Raw genomic sequence first — 22634 nt, 5'->3', positions numbered from 1 at the left:
ATGGAAAACTCACTTTAGAGGGCTTTATTCACTTATTTATTTTATTTTTGTGATAGGGAAAAATTATTCCTTGGAGACTGACTAGCTTGAATCTCAGCCTCTCTCTTCTAGCAGTTTCAGTTATTTCAGTATAAATTAAGGCGCATAATGAGTGGCTTGCAGGATTGCTGTGAGTATAAAATGAGTTTATTTTTATGGAAGCACTTAGTACAGGGCACGGTAAAAGTAGGAACTTGATGTCCAGAGATTCTGTGTGTGTATGTGTGTATATATGTATGAATGTGCACATCATTATATGCATGTGACATTAGAAAATTATTTAAAAAACAGTACCATTCTCCCAGGAGTATACAAAACAACTTTCATTTTCTGATGGAAATTTGAGCAAGTGAGAGGAGCCCTTCTCATTCTCACCGCCCCCAGTCTCATACAAAAGCCCAGTCAACCCCCTGTTCATAAATGCAAATTTGGCTGATATAGTAAGGATTTTCAGATGTTTTTATCTCATAATTGCTTAACTTTGGGACTTTTTTGGAATACCACACATTGTCAAGAGATCCCCCACGTGCTCAGTTAACATTAATATCACTAATATTGATTTTCCTAAAGATGTGACTTGCTTCTTTTATAGAAAGAACGGTCTTTGCATTATATAGCGTCTACCATGGTACTTGTTACCTAGAAAAACTCAATAAATACTTGCTGAATAAGTGAAACTAATGAATTAAAAAAGCAGAGAATACTATTCCCACTACATAATAGATAGCGTGGGCAATGTACGTCTATCATGAATTAAACTGTTGAGATAATGGGAGAATAAGCAGATGAGTATGATCCTAAACACATGGAACTTTTAGACTTTTAGAACAATGTCTTTTTTTTAAAAAATGTAGATTCTGAGGTCTAAGGAGCTTATTGAAGAACTACCCTAAAGGAAGGAAGGGGAGCTCGGCACACAGATTCACAAGCAGAATTACAGATTCTTGACTTTCAATACTCTTCCCATTTTGCCATAATCCACTCTTCTCATTACAATTCATTAAGAATCAAGTGTTGGTTTCCCAGACTTGAAGTAGAACACGACCAAAATTATACCTTTCTGTCAATGCCCAGGGAAATATGATGTCAGCCACTTCCTAGACTTGAAAGAGAGCTTTTCCCCTCTTATTAATAATTCACTTAAGGTGCCCAGGTTAGAAGATAAATAGAACCACATTAAATATATGAACTTGCGTCTGGGTAGCATGGTTTGGAGACGATTCAGCATCATTTCTAATTTGGACAGAAATGACAGATTTCTGACTTACAGGCAAGATGACAGAGTGATGACTACATTCCTGCTCATGAAGTAACAATTAAATACTTAAAGTTTGCTTGTATAACTGCTTATTTTAGAAAAGCTTCCTAATTGGCTGCATTTGAACAGAGACTATTTTTGAAAAACACATGCATTTCCACTAGAACCACTGTTCATCAGCATTCTGCCAACGACATCTTCCTCAGCATAAATTAATATACAGTTCTTCCCCCAGAAAACCAATTTAGAAAGAGAATAAGGCAGTTCCTGATGTACCCTAAGATAATCATAACACTAGCTATTACTTCATTGCTTACCTGTGCTTGTCTGCAATGGAGGCAAAAGGCGCAGGTATAATTTTCAGATTGCTTATTGATCGAATACAGATGCTACAATGCACATGTTTTAAAGGTCATGTATTGGTTTGCAGAGGTTTTTAACAACCAATGAAACAGTAAAATACACATCAACTGATGAGCCTTCCTGGACACAACATGATATTAGCTCATCAAGGTGCAAGGACCACCAATCTCTAATGGAGAACATTCCAGCCCTCATCAGTAAAACCAAACAGTATATTAAGAGAAAAAGAGGATGCATGAAAAGATATGTAAATTAACGCAGGGTCAGGGAAGTGGTTGAATCCATTAAATAGCAGTCCTTGGCCTGCTAACACCCATTAGTGAAAACACAAACGAATAAATATAGCGAGTGAAAGAATAAATACATTTGATTTCTTTCTCACTTTTTGTCTGGTTATAGTGCTAAAGGGGAGAGAATTGGAACGTCTGAAATATGGATGATGGTGTCAAAACCCATATAACTGTACAACTCAAGAGTGAGCCCTAATATAAGCTACAGACTTTGGCTAATAACAATGTACCATTATCAGTTCATCAGTTGGAACACTCCAACCCACCACACAACTGCAAAATGCCAATAATAAGGGAGATTAGTATATGGGAATTCTCTGTGCTTCCTGCCCAATTTTTCTGTACACCTAAAACTGCTCTTGAAAAAATAGGCTCTTATTGAGGGGAAAAAAGTATGCAACTAAATCACAATTTAATAGCCCTACCTTCACTGAACTTAAAAACAACGGATGGTATAAGAATAATCAAATCTATGCTATGTTATGCATACAGCTGAGCCTGAGGCACGCCAAATGACAAACGTGAGCTTCTTTGTATGGAGAGATCTTGAGACTCTCAGTCCCCCTCTGTCATTTTCCGTGAGACAAAGAGCAGCCCTTGCCACTCTTCCAGAAAAGCATGACCTACAGTCATTAGATCCACTAGAAATTCAAGGGCAAAATTTCTACATTTGAAGGAAAGATTCTAGGATTGTATCTATTGTGTAAAATATGGTAAGAAAAGGGATTTTCTACCTCCAAACTGACAATACCGTCCCATTTATAAAGGTAGTAATTACCACCCCATCCATTCAGCCCACAGATATGTATAACTGTAATGAATATAGACATTTTGCATTCATCTAAACTGAATACATTTAAATGAATACATCCATTGTGCATTAGACAGAAAGTACCTTCATTTAGCCATTACTCCTGCTGTAACTACTTATTGTAAAAATGCAATTAATAGTGTCTGACGTTTCATTTTCTAATATAAGAGAAATCGATGAAAAATGTCAGGTAAGTAAGTTTTCTAGAAAGTTGCAAGTGACATCTGCTCAATTACAAACCATTTTTTAAAATTCAATATTTCTAAGAGTTATTGAGGGGAGAAACGGTCATTCCGAGATGCTGATCTACATGTTGTTTCGCCTTTGCTTGGGAACTGACTGCAAGTGTGTTCCCTTAAACAGATTCAGGTGATTGTCAAGTAAGTTCTCATTCCCAGGCCTTCTCTGTCTGTTCTGGGGCTAATACTCTGTATGGTTCTAAAAAATTGTGTTTACATTCTATATGTATTAAAAACAGGCCCGGAAACTCCCGAAGTGATGGACTGAAGTAGTATAATGGCAATGGCTTTAAGGACATGCAAGCCAGATAAATGCCAGTTCCAAGGACATTGTCTCTGTTTTCCTGAATGTCTGCTATCAGGTCTGATAAAAAGTCTACTACATTTGGTTTACTTGTTCTATAACCCAGAGATGTTTAAAAAGAGACTGTGCTCACAAAGACACTTCATTATTTCAAACTGGCTGCTCCAGGGCTTCTATCTATTGCAATTCTAATAGGTAATTTACTTTCAAACTTTGAGAAAACTAGCAACTGTGAAAGAAGTATGCTGTACAGAAGCTCTGTACTCAAATCTTGAAATATTAACTGCAACCTGGGAAAATGTGTCAAAGAGAGGAAAATCTATTAAAATGCTAGTTTGGGAAAAAGGCATTCACATGAGCTCAAGGAAATGCTGTAAACTAGATAATGTTCATTTCAAGATCATAAAAAGATGTACAAAAGCCTGGCTCCACTGTCATATAATTTGGCAGAAATATTTGTCACTTATATTTTCTCCATTTATTATGATTCTCACAGAACTTTGCAAAATGTGGTTTAGTGCCTTCAGAAATCCCTAAAAGGAAAGTCTGTATACCAGTTTTATGGGTACACGCTTGCTTTTTTGAAAACAACCTAAAAACACTTGTCAACTGAAGTCAGAAACCCTGATTAGCTGGGAAAGTGTGGCCAAAGTCGATTTGTGTCATAATGGTGGTACCAAAGGTACATCCCACCCAGATGTGGCAAATAGACTATAGTCATTACAGATTTTCACAGCTGCTTGAGCATTTGGAGGATCTGTACTTACTGTTAACACCAGGACCAATTTAATAAGCCATACAGCTGTGCCCCAATCTATTGTGTGTGTGTGTGTGTGTGTATTTGCACACACATAGGTGTATGTGCTTTGGACAGAGCCAGTCTAAAGACAGAGCAAGCTACAATAAAACAGAAGTTGTGGGTCCATCATAAAAGTAGTGGAATACAAAAGTGAGAATCATTATAGAAGCATGTCATTGGAAAGGACTTCAGAAATCCTTCTCCAGATAAAGAGATTTAATCCAGAATTTTTATGGTTTGCCCAGGCTGGTGTAGGATAAGTAGCAGGTCTAGGATGAGAACTGAAGTTCTTGACTTCTATCTTTGAGACCAGTGGTAGGGCAATTAAAACTATCTCTTCATTTGGAAAATGAGATAGAACTAAGGGACTAGATTTTTGTGTCTCTGAAACTCGAGAAGTATAAATGAATATTCAGAGTCTTTAAGCTGATATAGATGTAGACATAGATACAGATATTCCCTTTCTTTTCTTCAACCACACAATCAAAATCTATTTAACAATATATTTAGAAAATTACGTTCTTGCTCTTGCAATGCCAGAAATGGAAAATTTTCAGTTTTAAACTCTCTTCTACAGAAGGAGAATCATATTCAAATATAGGACCCCTCTTCCCCTTATTCCCCTAAGCTTTAAAAAAAAGCTTTTAGTGCTTTATTAATCCACAGATTGTTAGTTACTGAGAGTTATTGGTGATTGAGCATGAATTTAGCCAGTGCTAAAGACTGACTCTAGAAAGGAAGAAGCTACCTTCTTTTCCAATATTGGAGGGGTATCTGAGATGGAAAGGAAGAAAAAGCAAAAAAAAAAAAAAAAGAAGAATTCATACCTCGGACTTTTTTTTAAAACTTTTCTATGCTACCCTTGAAGGAGTTTGGTGTAGGGTAAGGATTTAGTTGTGTTATGAAGGTTTGTATTAGTTACTGTGCTATTCTACTGTACAAGAAAATGTAACACACAATTCCTGTTTGTAACACACAATTCCTGTTTTCAAAGACTCTCAGACCACCTGAGGGGATAGAATTAATTCATAGATTGCAAGCCACAACACAAAGGGAATTTGGTGGGGGTTTAAAGTGCTATGTGTATTTAGAGAAGGGAACGAGCCATGCTGTTCTGTAATGTGCCTATATACCTAGGAGAATAAGCCTATTATGATAGAATTTGATAATGAGTCTCAATTGATAGTCTTGGATTTGACCTTTATATATAAAAAAATGAATGATACTCGATGGGCCCTTTAATTCTGGAATTTAGGAAGGTACATAAAATATTGCTGAGAATGAATGAACCTACATTTTGTGATGTAAACAATGCAGATTTTACTCTATATACTAATAAACAAGAAGCCACCCAAACTTTACGGAGAATGTGATTCCTACGCCCCATTTCCTCTTCTTTTCCCGCTGGTATTATTTCTGATCAGTAGCTAAGATGGGGAATGATGTTCCTGTCTGTGTTTTTCCTCTGTACACTCCTTTGATTATTTTCCCAGAACATCTCTCTTAGACTTTCTGCTTCTTGGGTCACAGTCTTCACACAAAGTCTGGGTTTACTTTGAACTTCCAAAGCACAGCTAAGTGATTTAAAAAAACTGAATTCCTACAGACTGTTTCCCCTCCATCCATTTTGCCACAGAAAAGCCTGACCGGCCTCTGTCTGCTTAAATACTCTGGTTGGAATCTGTATCCTTATTCACGGCTGCATTTCAGCATATGTCTATTTTGTATTAGCTGCAGTGACAGCAGGAGAGAGTTATACCCCTTTTAGTAGAAAAAAGTCTCCTCTATAATATAAACAGAAAAGAAAACCTTCCCTGATAAGAAACAACGATGCCCTTAGACTTTGAAATAAATACATTAGGCATTCCCTAGGAGCAGCAGTGAAGACTCAGACAAGAGCATCCCTCGTCATTTCCTGAATGCCCCAATATCACAATGGCTTTACTTTGGATTTCCATGTAGGGAAGAATGCCAAGAGACAGGAAAAAAAGAAGTAAAACCTAGATGAGGAATACGGACAAAGACATGGAAGAAGAAAGAAAAGAGACACATGGGGTAAATAGAAGAACCCATATTCTCCCATGGAGGAGTGAGATAGAAGGCTAATGAGGAGGAAAGAATCAAGTTTATGGCAATGCAAAGTAGAATTTTAAAGTAATATCCTGGAGGGGAGAAAAGGGATAAGTCATAAACATTTTCCTTAGTCCTAGGTAATCTTTTTTAGCCAAAGGCTATTTGTGGGGGGATAAAAGGGAACATAGTCCTTTTAGGACTGTTTATGATTTGAAGTTTGTTTGTGGAGACTTGAAAGTATAGAAAGGTCAATAATATTTACATTGCATATGAATCATCTTTTGACCCTGACATTCTCGGACTGACAGAGTTCTTATCAGTGTTCCTCAATTGGAAATCTTCTGTCATGGGCTGTTTTTCAGGAGTCCACACATTTTGTAGTAAATTTGTCTCAGTTGGAGACTTAAAGACCAGGACAGGAATTCAAAGATTAGAAATATTTATTAAGTTCTTACTGTGTTGCTTTTGGTCTGTTAGGTGCCACAGGAACTGCAAAAGACCCAAGAGGTATTATCCCTAGACTAAAAGAATGTATAGTTAGCTACTGGAGGTAAAACCTGAGGGAAATAAGGGAGCACTTCACATAATAAAGAGTAAAAGCATTTAGGAGGTAGAGATTGGGGTTAGGCGTCTGAATCCTAACTCAACCTTTTGTAAACTCCATGGCCCTTCATGGCATCACTTAACTTCTGTAAAACAAGGATAAAAATGTCATTCTCACAGGATAATTGTAATAATTAAATAAGTTCAAACATAAAAAGCACCTCATACAGCTCCAGGCACCACAAAGAAGTCACATAACTCTAAATAGATAGAGACAGAGAGAGGTGTATGTGAATGTATAAAATAAATAGTCTCCAATGCTAAGGAAGTGGGCAAAATGCAATGGTGGAGCAGGAATGGTGTCTACAGAGGCCTCAGTTTTGAAACTAGTTATTAAAAATGGAGGACGCAATATGTCCTTGTGGTTAGGAGTGTAGGTCTGTATCGGACAGCCTGAGTATAAATCAGGCCTCTGTTCTTCATGTGTGTATGGCACTCAGCAACTCCAGCTGGATGTGTGCCTTCAACTATAAAACAGGAGTGTGAGATAATAGCAACTAACCCAGGGGGCCACTGTCCTCATTACGGAAACAAACCAAATGAAATCCTTGGCATTGCGCCAGCCTCATATTGCTCTTTGTTTGGTTACTTTGGGTGTATTTCCTAGGTTAGAGAGTTTGTTTTTCATTTTGTTTTTACAGAGTTTAACAGCAAATCGAAGAACACGGCATTGGATTTGAATGTGATATACCGTGACAGTTGAGGACAAACAATGGGCTGGTTAGAGTAGACGTGTCTGGGCTGGAAAAGGAGACTGGGAGAGAGTCCTTGAGGACTGCACCAAAAAAATGTTGCCTCCAATAGGGAAGGGGGAGCCATGCCTCCCATAACTGCCACCCAAACAATGTAAGTAAATAAAGAATGGGCCCACAAAGTCCAATAAAAAGAATTTCTTCCCACAGGAAATAGATGTAGTTATCTGTAGATGACAAGTTTTCCTTCCTATGGGACCTGTCTTTATGTTGCAAACTAAAGGGGGAAAATTCAATGCAAAAACAAGTGGAAGCTTTGGTCAGACACTTAATCATGCTCCTATGAGGACACTAGTGCCCTTTATTGCTGACTCTTTTACTTCCAAACTCCGCATGGCGCCATATTCCAGGTAAGTTACTTGTTAGTAATAATGTTCTTTGCATTAAACATACATTTTCCTTTCTGTAAATAGGCTCTGCTTTCTACTACAGATGGTGAGCTGAGCTGGCTTCCTGACCTGGCCTTTTGCTACCATGTCTTTTGGATTTCTGCCTTTGGCACAAGTACGGATGGACTAATTTTCTTATGTACTTTTTTTGTTATGGAAAAAAAGCTTTAGATGTTTTCTGTTACATTTCTATTACTCCATAAAAAATATAATTTGAGAGTTTATCAATTTATAACATATAGGAATCTACCTGTCAGATAAACAATAAATAATCTTTACTCATTCTGCAGTGGCACGTATTAAATTCCACTACATTTACGTGAAAATATTCCTTAGGTGTCATGACAAATAATCTCAAGGTCACTTTATTTTTTATTTAATACAAAACTTGTGCTACCTTCCAGTGCCTTTTACTAATTGCAATGTGACCTTATTTATTCTATAATGTTTCATTAAAAGAAAAAAATTCTTATAAATGGTATTAATATTGGACAGAAAAAAAGCATTCACTCAAGGTAACCACAAACTTGGAAGATGATTAGAAATGATTTTGAACATTGTACATTTTATTATTAATAACGAAATGGCAACGATCAATTTTTATAGGTTCTAACTAAAAAGGCTGTCCAGACACACCAAGTATTTTAGTTCTTTAGCAAAACTTTCAAAAAGACTTATGTGTGTATATGTTTGTGTGATAGCATTTCCATAAAATATTCCCTTTTAACCTATCTGCCTTAAATCAACTCGTTATTTGATCAACCAGTCATACAATCAAACATCAATTTGTAAAGGTTTAATTATCTGTTGATTATGTCAATTCTTCTGTTGTCCATTTAGTTAATATTTTCATGAAAACCTGGATAGTCTAAGGTCAGTGTTCTATTCATCAGTCTTTAATGACCAGATCTGTATGTTGAAACACACGAGTAAGATGTCATTATTTTACAGGAGGTTTAGCAACGTCTAAGCATTTAATTTGCTAATCAGTTGAAGAACAACTGATTCAGATAGAAACGAGGTCATGTTTCTTTGGTACTCAAAACTAACATGTAGGAAATTTTCCACTTTCTTGTGTCCCCATTTAACTAAATCAAATTTAATTTCACAAACTTATGCATAAATTGTCTTTTCTAATATGGAGGAAAAAATCAAGAACCTAAGTGTGTTCTTAAGAGCTAACTATGAATTCTAATGAATAATCAAGTGACGAGTATATTAAATTAAGAGCTAAGATTCTTGTGTGTTCTTTGGTAGAAGACAAATTTGCAAAAAGAAGCCATCAACAAATGGAGAGCCGGTGGTGTGACTAAAACTTGTACATATTTTGCATCTGCTTTTTATCCTCTTCCTGTCAGATTTTTCTGAGAACCTATATTAGCTCTAAAGGAATTCTTAAACTTGCTAGGGTCAGGCACTAAAGGCTTTTCATTCTGTTGTATTTTGTTTTGTGTGGACTAAGAACTGAAGGATTTGAAGCTGAATTCTTAAACAACTCACACGCCTTACCAAAAAGCTAGTTAAATACTACCGTTTCATTTTTTGTCACTATAGAAGAGTTTTCCTTTCTTAAGATCTTATATAAATGGAGTTGTACAGCATGTACTCTTTTTGTCTGACTTTTCACTCAGCATAACTGTTTTGAGTTTAATCCATGTCTATCACTTGCTCATTTTCATCATAAGATGGCATTCTATTGTATGGCTATCATAATTGTCTATCCATTCCCTGTTGATGAGCATTTGGGTTCTTCCTGGTGGTACTCTCAACTGGGAAAGGGGTGAAAGGGTTGTAGGGATAGAAGGAACTATAAAGGGGCACTAGAAAACATTTGGTTATATATATATATATATATATAAAATAAATACTTGAATATATATAAGATGATCTTGATTGTAGTGATGATTTTGTGGGCATATACATATGTCATAACTGATTAAACTGTACACTTCAAATATATGCAGTGTTAAAATATCAATGATTAGTCTTTCTAATTTATTTTCCATACTCCTAATAAGAATTCTTGATACTCCCATTGTTAAGAAAAGATTTGGGTAGATATTATCCCAGACATAACAAACATAACAACAGTGACACTTTCTCCCAGTATATAATTATTTCTTCTTTATCCCATTCTAAAAATAAAAAAATATTTTCATAGGTTTGTATAAATGTCAAAAATAATTTTGTTGTCAGGTAAAATTTCATTCACACATTTACCTTTCCATGAGTAAGGTACAACTTACTGTGGAAAATACGCTTGTACTTCTAAAAATCTAGTTCAGATCTCTCTCCCTGCCACTTGGCTACAACATTTTTATTCTGCTCCCTACATGACGTTCTCAGGCAATTATTTTTTTCTCTTTTTCCATGTATCCTGTTTGGCCTGGTGATGCATTTTACCTTTATTTTATGGACGTGGTGGAGAATGCTTAAGCTCATGATGTGAATACTACCAAATGTCATTCAAATAATTTTTTAAAATAGATTTCATGATTCATTACAGAGATTAAAATATTACTGAAGTGATAACAAGTGGTTCAGTTGAGGAGATAGTTAATTCATATACCTTGTAGGCATAGCCATACAGCTGATGAGTTATTCAGCATTTGGTTGAAAGCAAATTCAATAACCTGATGGGCTATTCTTTTGTACTCTATTAGTGCTTATGAGGCATTAACAACATTCAGGTGACAATTTTGTGTGATACAAGATAATTTATTGTACCTTATGGCCACTTGACAGTAAATGCTGAACATCGTAGGAAAGCAGCAATGAATTATATATTGAAATTAACGGCTCACTTGAAAATTTTGTAGATTCATAAAGAATACTAAAAATTAAAATATTGACAAATACTGATATTAAAATTTCCAAACTTACTTTCGTGAAATACATATAACAATTTGGTATTGAAAATGAACATTTGGGGCGCCTGGGTGGCTCAGTTGGTTAAGCGCCTGCCTTTGGCTGAGGTCCTAATCCTAGAGTCCCAGGATCAAGCCCCGCATTGGGCTCCCTGCTGAGCAAGGAGTCCGCTTCTCCCTCTCCCTCTGCTCCTCCCTGCTGGTATTCTCTCTCTTGCTCACCCTTTCTCTCAAATAAATAAATAAAATAAAATCTTAAGAAAAAAAAGAAAATGAACATTTTAGGGACACATTGGTGGCTCAGTTGGTTGAGCGTCTGACTCTTGATTTCTTGTCCCCCTCCCTCTGCTCCCCCCACCCAACTCTCTCAAATAGACTCTTAAAAAAAAAGAAAATGAACATTTTACAAGTTTCGTGTAAATTGTGACTCTTAAGAACTTGGTTCTATTTAGGGTGATTTTTTAAAAAAATTCTGCCTTTAGCTAACATTTATCTTATCTAAACTGAACATAAAATTTTTAAAAGTTATTTATATTTATATAATTTATATATATAAATATATATATATATTTATATTTATATGAAGAAAATGCAATAAATGGTGTGTGAGCCTGGTTTTGAGGTAGGAAACAAGGGAGACCTAGGGTCTGTACCTAGTCTTACCTCCAGCTAGATGTATGTGACTTCTCTCATTCTCAGCTTTCCTACCTTTAAAAGGGGTTTGGTTAATTGACAAGTTTCTTTTGAACTCTAAGATTGTACCATTAATTTTTTTCTTTTTGGAAGAGACTTCTTAAATACCAAAGTGTATGTGTGAGGAGGAAAATGATCAGTTAATAGAATATTTCTGACACTAAAATGTGAAGATGAGGAAAGAGTTTGGGGAGAGAGGAGGCAGAATTATTCAGGCTTGCAGGATATTGCAATGATAGAACCTGTGAGTGCTTACTTTTCCAACCCTGTGCCACTGTAGACAAAGCCTAGGGCACAAGAAGGCATAATACTATATGTCACCTGTCTCACATCCTTAAGAGTTAATAACATATCAAAACCTTCCAAATATCTTACATCTAGTTATTCATGCCCAAATAAGGCATCTGATTATGTAATTACAATTTAAATGTGTTGACATCCACTTATTTAGCCTGTTTTTTTCCTTCTTTACTTTGTTTTTGCTTTCAATTTGTTTGGAACTGCCTTGTTTCTACTCCATGAAGATAAATGGCTGAAATAAATTAATGTAACATTTTTATTGATGTACCTTCACATTTGCAGAGTCCACTAGTGAGAAAGAATATGATGGACTGAAATTTGTAAGGTGGAAAATATTCTTCCAGTTAAATGAGCTTCTGAGTCAGAAAGCAAAAGAAAAAGATTTGGAAATTGAAAGGATCAATCTTGACCACTAAGAGCTAAAGTTAATTCCCTGCCAATGGTGGTGAATGCAGTGATTAGACGAGATATGCCTTTGCATACCCAATGTGGAGCTCTACACAGCAATGTTCCAAGTCTAGAGTGAAGAATTCAGCCACTTTCCAAAAAAATCAAAAGCCTCTGAAATTTGTGCTTTTGCAAATAAAATGCTGAGAGTAACTTTGGAGTTATATTCCAAGACAGTCATCAAGGTTGACAGAATCTATCAGATCTTGACAGAAAGATTTAGATTAGAAAGGCAGGGGCTAGAGAAGTTGGTTTGTCCATCAAGGTCCTCGGAATGATTGTTTCCTCAGAGTTTAAATTGCAAAGGGCTCTTATTATTTCTAAAGTGAGCAGAAGAAAAGTGATTTTCTCGGTTGCCAAAATATGTATTTATAGATGTGACACAACTACTAAGTCATATCACTCAAGGCTCATGTAGGTGAACAAAAATATTGTTTTCTTTTTCTAAACATCTTTTTTTATTTTTATTTATGTTTTTTAAGATTTTATTTATTTGACAGAGAGAGACATAGTAAGAGAGAGAACACAAGCAGGGGGAGTGGGAGAGGGAGAAGCAGGCTTCCCGTGGAGCAGGGAGCCTGATGCGGGGCTCGATCCCAGGACCCTGGGATCATGACCTGAGCTGAAGGCAGATGCTTAATGACTGAGCCACCCAGGCGCCCCTGGGGTAATTCTTATAAAAGAGGATCATACAAATCTTACTATATCAAACAAGCAGACTTTCTCTATGTAAGAATAAAAATGTTATTCATAGTGACATATCTTCTTACTCAAAGACTAACTTTAAAGTAGCACAGAGTAAACTTGCTTTTTTTTTAAATTTTATTTTATTATGTTATGTTAATCACCATACATTACATCATTAGTTTTTGATGTAGTATTCCATGATTCATTGTTTGCATATAACACCCAGTGCTCCATTGAATATGTGCCCTCTTTAATACCCAACACCAGGCTAACCCATCCTCCCACCCCAATCCCTTCTAGAACCCTCAGTTTGTTTGTCAGAGTCCATAGTCTCTCATGGTTCGTCTCCCCCTCCGATTCCCCCCTTTCATTCTTCCCTTCCTGCTTTCTTCTTCTCCTTCTCCTTCTTCTTCTCATATAATGTATTATTTGTTTCAGAGGTACAGGTCTGTGATTCAACAGTCTTACACAATTCACAGTGCTCACCATAGCACATACCTTCCCCAATGTTTATCACCCAGCCACACCATCCCTCCACCCCCCCACCACTCCAGCAACCCTCAGTTTGTTTCCTGAGATTAAGAATTCTGAGAAATTCTTAAACTTGCTTTTAAAAAGTTCATCCCTGGGATGCCTGGGTGGCTCAGTAGGTAAAGTGTCTGCCTTGGGCTCAGGTCATGATCCCAGGGTCCTGGAATGGAGTCCCACATAGGGCTCTGCGCTCAGTGAGGAGCCTGCTTCTCCCTCTGCCTGTCACTCCCCCTGCTTGTGCGCGTGCTCTCTCTCTGGCAAATAAATAAATAAAATCTTTTAAAAAAAATAAATAAGGGATGCCTAGGTGGCTCAGTTGATTAAACATCTGCCTTCGGCTCAGGTCATGATCCCAGGGTCATGGGATTGAGTCCCACATTGGGCTCCTTGCTCAGCAGGGAGCCTACTTCTCCTTCTGCTGCTCCCCTTGCTTGTGTGCACGCTCTCTCTCTCTGGCAAATAAATAAATAAGATCTTTAAAAACTAAATAAATAAAAAGTTCATCCTTAAAAAGAATAAACCAGCAATTAGTACTTTAACTGTACTGTGTATAATGACATTTCTAAGATATCTCCATTTCCATTTCTAAGATATTTCCTAGATAAGCATCTAGGTTAATAGATATGTTTTGAATTGCCTCGTATGATTCTCTAGAGCAACTTGAGTCTTAGACTCTAAACATGGTAACATGTGGTTGGAGTAGCTTGCATGGAGAAGGATAACAGAATCATGCAAGCTAAGGACCCTGTTGATGAAATCCACGTATGCAGTAAAGGAAGAGTTGGGAGTATTTTTTAAATACCAGAAAAATAAAAAACAAGCACCAAAAAAGAATTATTTGTAAATACTGAAGTCGTGAAATAACACGAACACAGAACTCAAAGAGAATAGAACAAGAGAAAGGAACTGACATTTAAAGTTGACATACCCTATGTTAAATACCTTATAAAGACTATGTACCTTATAAAGACCATTAGATCATCCATGAAATGAATCCATAAACTGGATTCTGTAAGCTGCTCTACTAGGTCTGCCATTTCAACTCCTATTTATTAGAGGAATATTCAGTATATTGAAAGAAGACCAAAGGGTATTGCTTTAAATGACGTGTGTGTGCACGCGTGCGTGTTTGTGTGTCTCTGTACCTAGAGTTGGAGTCCTGCAATCCCTGGGCTTGTCCAGAGCACTCTTGAGCATCTCTGCTCAACGTGGATGCTCAGCAAGGCTATCTCCAAGGACCCTTTGCCTCACAAACTCAGTGATTCCATCATCCTATTCTGATCTTATTCCAAACCACCTTCCCTACATTTAATCTTAAACCAGACCAGCCTTTGCAGGATGGAACTCCAGGCAGTAGTTTGCCTGTTTATTGGAATTTGCTTGATTTCACAGAGATAGCAGCTCATAAAAAGGCTAACTGTATAAAAGGCTGGAATGAAGGGCCCACAAAAAAATTTGTCTTTGCCGTCACTCTTGCTGGCTTCCAAATGACTCAGGCCTCCCAGTAAGATCCCGAATTTGGAAGTTGCATTTTCAAATACCAGAAGGATTTAGACACGAATGTGCAGATGGCTGTATAAATAAAATGACTGTCACTGACTTATTTTTCTTCATAAAATGAGTGCTTTGATTCTGGCTAATCTTGTCACAGCCATTTTACCATTAAAGCAGGCATTATTTGAAAATTAAGAGCATTCCATTTTTCATTCACATCTGAAATTTGCTCTATCTGAACTTGCAGATGTACTTAGAAATACAGGATTTGGAGCCAAACGGGAAAAAAAATGAGTGAGTAGGGGAAAAACCCGCTACATCCTTTCTTCCTTAGAGGGAAAAAAATATATATATTTTTAAAAAGGAAATAGTTTTATAGATTTTTTTTCCCTACCAGTATTACCCTGACTTTTCTCCTCATGGATTGGCAAACCAAGCTAGATTATTCCTTTGGAATTTTCCAGTCTTTTGTGTGCTCCAATATATCTTATATATAGTTGCCCAATAAATGATGTCATTTGGGTCACTTGCCTCGTGAACAAAATACATATGCTTAATTCCTCCATGATCTGACTCTGGTAAATTTTGCAGTCTTATTCCTCATGGTGCTCTTATACATATTCCTATCAAGATAAATGACTCATTATTTACTCTCAATATCCATTCTTTTCTCTCCTCTGTACCTTTGCTCTAACTCTTCTTCCTGGAATGCCATTCTTATGCCTCGTCATGTTTATATTTCAGCCAACATTCAATACTGAAATCATTTGCTGTATCTATTCCATGAAGCCTACTATGGTCACAATTGCCAAAAACAATCCTTTGCCATGAGCCCCTATTGCTCTTAAATTCTTTTCATATGATCTGTGTCAATTCTTCATTTGCATATATACCTGGTCTTTAGTGTCTATTTCTTGAAAACAGAGATCATACCCATGTTTGGTAGGATTTAACACTTTTCCTAGTACAGAGTAGACATTCAAACTATACACTTTTGAACTAACATGTAGGCAGACAAACTCTACCTGAGCCAAAATACAATCCTGAGCAGAATCAGATAATTGGTAGATCAAATCAAAGAATATGGACCAGCAATGCAAATGTTCCATTCAACTCTGATCATTTCTACTGGAAAATAGTTTTCCACAATCATGGCACAACTCTCTCTGCTACCCGCCCTTATGGAAACAGAGGCAGAGAAGGACTCAGGCTGTCTGCCTCTCTTAGTTCTCAGGAGGAAGAGGCAAGCTTTTTTATTTATAAAGTAAGTGAATTTCAAGAAAAAGTGAATTTACTACTCCCTCTTTTATATTATTTAAACATTGTGTTTCTGAGAGCTACTTGTAAAACATATTCCTCCTGGAGTGTTGGCCAACGATAAGATGAAATTATTTCTTGGGTTTTTACCTAGCAGGTGCTTATCATGGACAGTAGCTACAACTACACTGGTCCTCTCTTACCATGTCTTGACTTCTATTACACTAAATTCTTCTCCTGCCACATATAATTCTCATGAACATTATAGTAGGTCGTACTTGTTGAATTTGGATTGCTGATAAGGTCAAGCTCAAATTAGCTTAGTCTTTCTTTAGAGAATGTGTTTTAACAATACCTCTAAGTGTCTCTTCATGTGTTATCAAAAATTTTGATTCATGAATGCCTCCCACACTACTATGCTTCTTAAAAACAGAATGAATAAAAGCAAGTGATTTAGTATCTATAATTAGGTAGCACACCACTGTAATAGCATCTTTAAGAAAGGGCAATTTCCTATTTGATCTTGTTTGAATTAAATATCATCTGCTCAAAGTTAATTTGTTGGAGTTTCTATTTGAATTTATCCTCAATTCAGAAAGCCTACAGGTTGAAATATTAAGAATGTATTCTATTGATTTGGTGGCTACTAGATAATAAAACTGGCACATAACAGGTCTCAGGAGGTTGCTCCTAGCAAGAACATTTATTAAAGTGCAACTTATTAACACATAACTTGCATACAATCAGGGAACAAATCATCAACTCAATAAATTTTTACAAAATGGACTGATCCTTTTAGCCGGCATGCAGATCAAAAGTGGAACATCATCCGTGCTGCAGAATACCCATCAAGCCCTCCCACAGCCCCTCTCCTGCAAAGATCATCAATCTAACTCAGTTACAGTCCAGCTTTGCCTATGATAGATACTATCTTAGAGCATTTGAGCTGCTATAACAAATATCATTCACTGAGTGATTTAAATGGCATTTATTTCTCACACTTCTGGAGGGTGGGAAGTCCAAGATCAAGGCACCAACAAATTCTGTGTCTGGTGACAGACCACCTCCTGGTTCAAGGAAGGCAATTCCACTTCAAAAGATATGTGGAAAATATTCAAAACAGTTAATGAGCGGTTCTTGCTGTGTCCTCACATGGGGAAAAGAGCAAGAGAACTCTCGGGTCTCTTTTATAAGGGCCCTAATCCCATTCATGAGGGCTCTATGGGCTCATGACCTAATCACCTCCCAAAGGACCAACTCCAAATACCATCACACTAGGAACTTTAACATATGAATTTTGGGGGGATGCAAATATTCAGTCCAAAACAGATAGATTGATAGATAGATTGATAGATAGATAGATAGATAGATAGATGGATAGATAGATAGAATGACTCATCACCACATGTGCTTTTGTATCTGGTTTCTTCTGCTCAAAATTATGGTTATCACACTCATTTATATTATTGCCTGTGATGATATCTCATTTGTTTTCATTCCTGTATGATATTCCATTATAGGAATATACCATCTTTTATTTAGCCATTCCACTTCTGAAACACACTTGAGTTGATTCCAGTTTGGGACTATATTGAATAGAACTGTAATGAATATTTTTGACATATCTTCTGATGTGAAATTACTGAGTCTTAGGGTATAAATATGTTCAGCTTTATTAAATATTTTATGTATAGGTTTAATGTATATTTTTATACTTATATAATATTTAGTAGGCTATAATAACTTACATTAAATTACTCAAATATCAAAATTTGGGTAAATATCAGTGATATCTCTATAGGAATTAATAAATACGGGGAAGAGAGATTACTCTCAATTGGTTGGGGTAGGATATAAAGTAAAATTCTCTAACTTTGAATCATGATTTACAGAGAGCCAGACACATGTTTCACCCAGTCAGGGATTAACTTTTTGGGTCGAAGAAGTAATACCATTAATTTCAGGTCCTTTGTTAAATAATGTGGAACAGAAAGAATTCAGGGATTAATTGATACCCCAGGAGGACTTATACAGCAGCCTCAAATTGTAATCAGTGCCTTGAATTGTTGTTTCTAGAAACCCCGGGTCTCCGTGGCACCACTGGAATCACTCATTACCTTCTGTTTAATGCATTCTCATCAAATACTGGGATAGAATTAGCTCTACTTTTCAAAGTTTATTCATTTTGAGGGCATATGAGGATGAAATATACACTACCGGTTCATCAAAATGTTTGCTTAAACTTTTATTCCAGTCAAAGGCCAATTCCAAAGCTAAGATTGGGCTTTATTACTTCAAAATCGGATGGAGGGGCAGGGGTGAAGATGGGGAGAAGTCTTCTTTAAATGTTAGATTATGAGTGAGATACAATCCCCTGAGTTTTGCTTAATCACAATGAATTCTATCTATTTATAAACACCTATATTTCAGATACCACGTTATAAATGTAAATTAAGTATGTTAAATTTGCTACACTGCTTTAAAACATACCTGTAAGAAATCTCCAAGTTTACTCTATTTAGGTGGCAAAATAATAAAATAAAAAGTGACTCTCCAGTTAATAAAACAGCTGACAAGGTGAAAGAGAAAAAGATACATTGGAGGGAAATAAATCAACAAGGAGTATGCTAGGTGACCTTCTATTTACAGACAGAATTGACAGACATAGGTACAAGCACTCTAGACATAATTTTTGCTTAACTGAAGAGTTTGACGGGGATATCTAGCTAAACATTTTGAAAGACAGACTATACCAACTGCTGTCACTTTCTCACTTCCTGTGTACTCTTGTTGCAAACTGGTACCCTTTTCTATCTTCTGCTGAAATGATTCTCCCAAAAGTCATCAAAAAATTGTATTTTCCAAACCAAATGCATCTTCCAAATCCTCATTCAGATATTCTTGTGTCCGCCATTTCTTCATTTGGTCTGTGAGCATCTTGGTTACCCATTCCTAACCTATCATGCTTGCTTTCTTTGACTAGTTTTATTTAAAATACAGCGCCACAAAATCAAAGTGCCCCTTCAGCTACAGGGTTTGATGAGACCACGAAGTCTTTTGACAACTATCCCACACTGTTAAGTCAATTACACAAGTCCAGTTCTGAAAGGGTCAGGCTTTAATCCTCCAAATAGCTGTTCCTGTGATGTCAAAACACGGCATCCCAGAATTTCTTCAAGTCTGAAATGACTCGATTATTAACTGGGGGGGGCGGGAGGGTGCAGTGTATTTTAAGATTAAGATCTAGACTTTGAAATCAGATGACCCAAGTTCAAATCCCATTTTTGTCACTATTACCTATTTTACTTTGAGCAAATTAATCCTTGTAAGCCCTGCCTCCCCCATCCATGAATTATGGTGCTGTTAATAACTCCTATCACATAGAGTTATTAGAAGGAAAAAATAAGATAATGGATATAAAAGCCCCACGTGATTCATACTCTTTAAACCCCAAATAATCTGTTGTTTTTGTTATTTTTACTATTTTTTGTTTTGTTGTTTTGTTTTGTTTTTAGGTAGAAATGGGGAGAGTATAAACACATTTAGTAAACTAACCAGAAACCAGAATTCAATGCAGGCTAGACACTATTGATCATTCATATAAACACCTTTCCTGGTATATTCTGTCCCATAGTTTTAATCTGACCATGAATAAACCCAGAATTTGATCATGCCAGATCTTCCAGGCTAAGTAAAGGAAGACACCCTAGGATGTTGGCTTATGGGCTGATTGTTAAAAGAGAAGTTAAAAATTGCTGGGCTCTTGAATGAGGGAAGACTGGCTGAGACAGAGGTGTAAATACTTCCTTCCCCCAATTCCCTCAACCTCTTCATTCCCAGTTCGTCCCCGGTATAAACTGGGAGAAATACACTTCTATTATTTCTGAATTCATAGCCTTAAAAAAATGACCAACCTGTGCTCAGGGAGGCCTAGAGGTAAAGCTACCTGCCATTTTTGTTCACTACTACAAAGAACAAGGACAAAGACATTAGAGAAGCTATAGTTTCTGTACCAAGATGTCTATTACTAAAGGAAATTGATGAACATGTTCCTCAATTAGGCAAATCATTCTGGGCCATGACATCAAATTTAGGGTATCACTACAACCTGAAAAAGATAAAATATCCATTTCCCCCCACTTTGAAATGAAGAGTAAAATTCTGTTACTAATCATACCTATTTCAACTCGATATGTGTTTCATAAGACATTTAATGAAGAAAATAAAAAATTTTGTGACTTCATTTCAAAGTCAGTAAATACAATGCCTTCCAAATAACTATTTCACAGATTTGTTCAGTCTGGGTTCTAAGTGTACAAACAGAAAGTTGAAGTATATATATTTGAAGGTCCCTGAAATTTGGCTTCTCATTTTATCCAGAGGCCTTTAAAGTTGTTCAGCAAAAACACCCTTAAATGGTCTTTAAAGAACCAATGTGAAGGCTTACCAGTACCTTCTTGTCCCCTCCAGGCCACAGGGTCTGAAGCCTAGGATGTGGTAAAGGCCTGTCCTAGCACACTGTCCTCTGGCATTTGAATACCTGACCTCCCACCACCCAAGCCATATGCTTATATAAATTACTCATATTTCTTCCCAACCTGTTTATGCATTTATTCTTGCTACTGTAATTATACTGTTTAATCGAATATGTTATAGTGATAAAATATAAGTTTGAAATGAAGGAGCGATTTCCACAAAAACCAGGTTTAATTCTTTGGAAAGGCTCAAGAATTGATGTTACCGAATTACACGTGAGGACAATGACATTAAAATATTGGGGGGGGGGGCTCCTGGGTGGCTCAGTTGTTAAGCGTCTGCCTTCAGCTCGGGTCATGATCCCAGGGTCCTGGGATCCAGCCCCATATCGGGCTCCCTGCTCGGCTGGAAGGCTGCTTCTCCCTCTCCCACTCCCCCTGCTTGTGTTCCCTCTCTCGCTGTGTCTCTCTCTGTCAAATAAATAAAAAAAATCTAAAAAAAAAAATATATTGGGGGGGAAGAGCACAAATCTAGAAAGATTTGGCATTCATATTGCTTCACAAGTAGTAACGAAATTCTCACTCTACTTTGAATAACCCAGAGAAACTAAGGATGGTGAATTAGGATGTTTCATGTAAGAAAAGATAATATGCTATCTATTCCAATAAGTAGATCCATGCTCAAAGGAAAGTATTTATCTCTACTATAAAAGGTGAAGGACTATTCTGAATTAAAAATCTTTACCTTTAATATGTGTCATGTCTCATAATTTCTGGATTTAATGGATAACTTTTTATTAACCAACCAACCAACCACAAGTCCCAATGGCATTAGCTAAGAAGGCTGCCCATTAGAACTTATGAGGCACAGAGCAAACAACATCAAATTCCCTTTTAAATGCATAAAATTAAAAAGTAATTTAGAGGCATTAGCACAACTATAGCTCAATCTTTCCTATTTTTTTTTCCTTCCTCAGTTTAGCTCTGAAATTTGCTAAAATAATGTGGTAGAACAGTTTGCTCACATATCTAAAAATAGCCACTTCAGGGATTTCATTTAACTTCAGAAGGTCTGTGAACAAATACTTACTTTCATGCTATTGGTTTGTGTTTTCTTAACAGTACTTACTACTGAAAAAGCTTATGGTAACCTGTATGTAAGTTCTATGAAGACAACAAATGGGAGAAATAAAAGAAAAATGTCCATCTTGTGAGAAGGTAATGAATGGGATAGTTATTTTCTCAATGGATAAGCCTGTTTCTGTTAATAAGATTTTTTAATTTCTCTAATCATTTCATTGAATACCATGTTAAATATGGAGTTTGGGTACTCAAAGTTAAGCACAACATACAGGTTTTGTTTGACTATGTCGTGTATGTTATTATTAAATCTTTGTATCTGTGCTTTAATAACCATTTTATTTTACTGGTATTGCTAGAAAAGGCCTTTTTTCGTGGTTTCTTTAGTTTGTATTTAAGATGCAATAAAACACGAGACTACTTAGAATAATAAGAGATTTTATGACAAGTTGTATAATTTAATGCTCACCACTTGGGCCCCTCATTTTTCTGTTTGAGATTCAAGCCTATTTTAATAATGAATGCCGTAATTTGTGTTCTACCAGAGCTGAAATATGCAGAGTTCAATGAACTCTAAAACATTTTTATAGTAGGACTTTTCTTTTATCCTCCTCATAAAAGTCATTCTTTAATTTTGGCAACTCTTATCCCAACTGTTCACAATCTTTTAAAAGCGTAGAAGCAAGTACACTCTGCATATGTTCTAACTTCCTTTGTTGGGAATGAGTTGCTTTGTTTAAAATACAACTTGGTGATTAAGTTTCATGCTTTCTTGATGCATAGAAACTCATTTCATGTTGAAATCCCAATATACAAAAATGAATATTCCATGAAAAAATGTCATGCTAGGCAGTATAACCTGAAAGCTTTGCATTTGTAGGAA

General features: G+C 36.4%; 1 pseudogene; it reads left to right on the top strand.

The window, feature by feature from the left end:
* The first annotated feature begins 2888 nt into the window (after positions 1-2888).
* Positions 2889-22634, top strand: part of LOC118021269 — a 54613-nt pseudogene continuing 34867 nt past the window's right edge.

This window comes from Mirounga leonina, unplaced genomic scaffold (assembly GCF_011800145.1).
Source record: "Mirounga leonina isolate KUSES-001 unplaced genomic scaffold, KU_Mleo_1.0 Mir_174, whole genome shotgun sequence".
Classification (NCBI taxonomy): domain Eukaryota; kingdom Metazoa; phylum Chordata; class Mammalia; order Carnivora; family Phocidae; genus Mirounga; species Mirounga leonina.
Note: the sequence above shows the minus strand (reverse complement) of the source record. Positions and strands in the feature narration are given on the sequence as shown.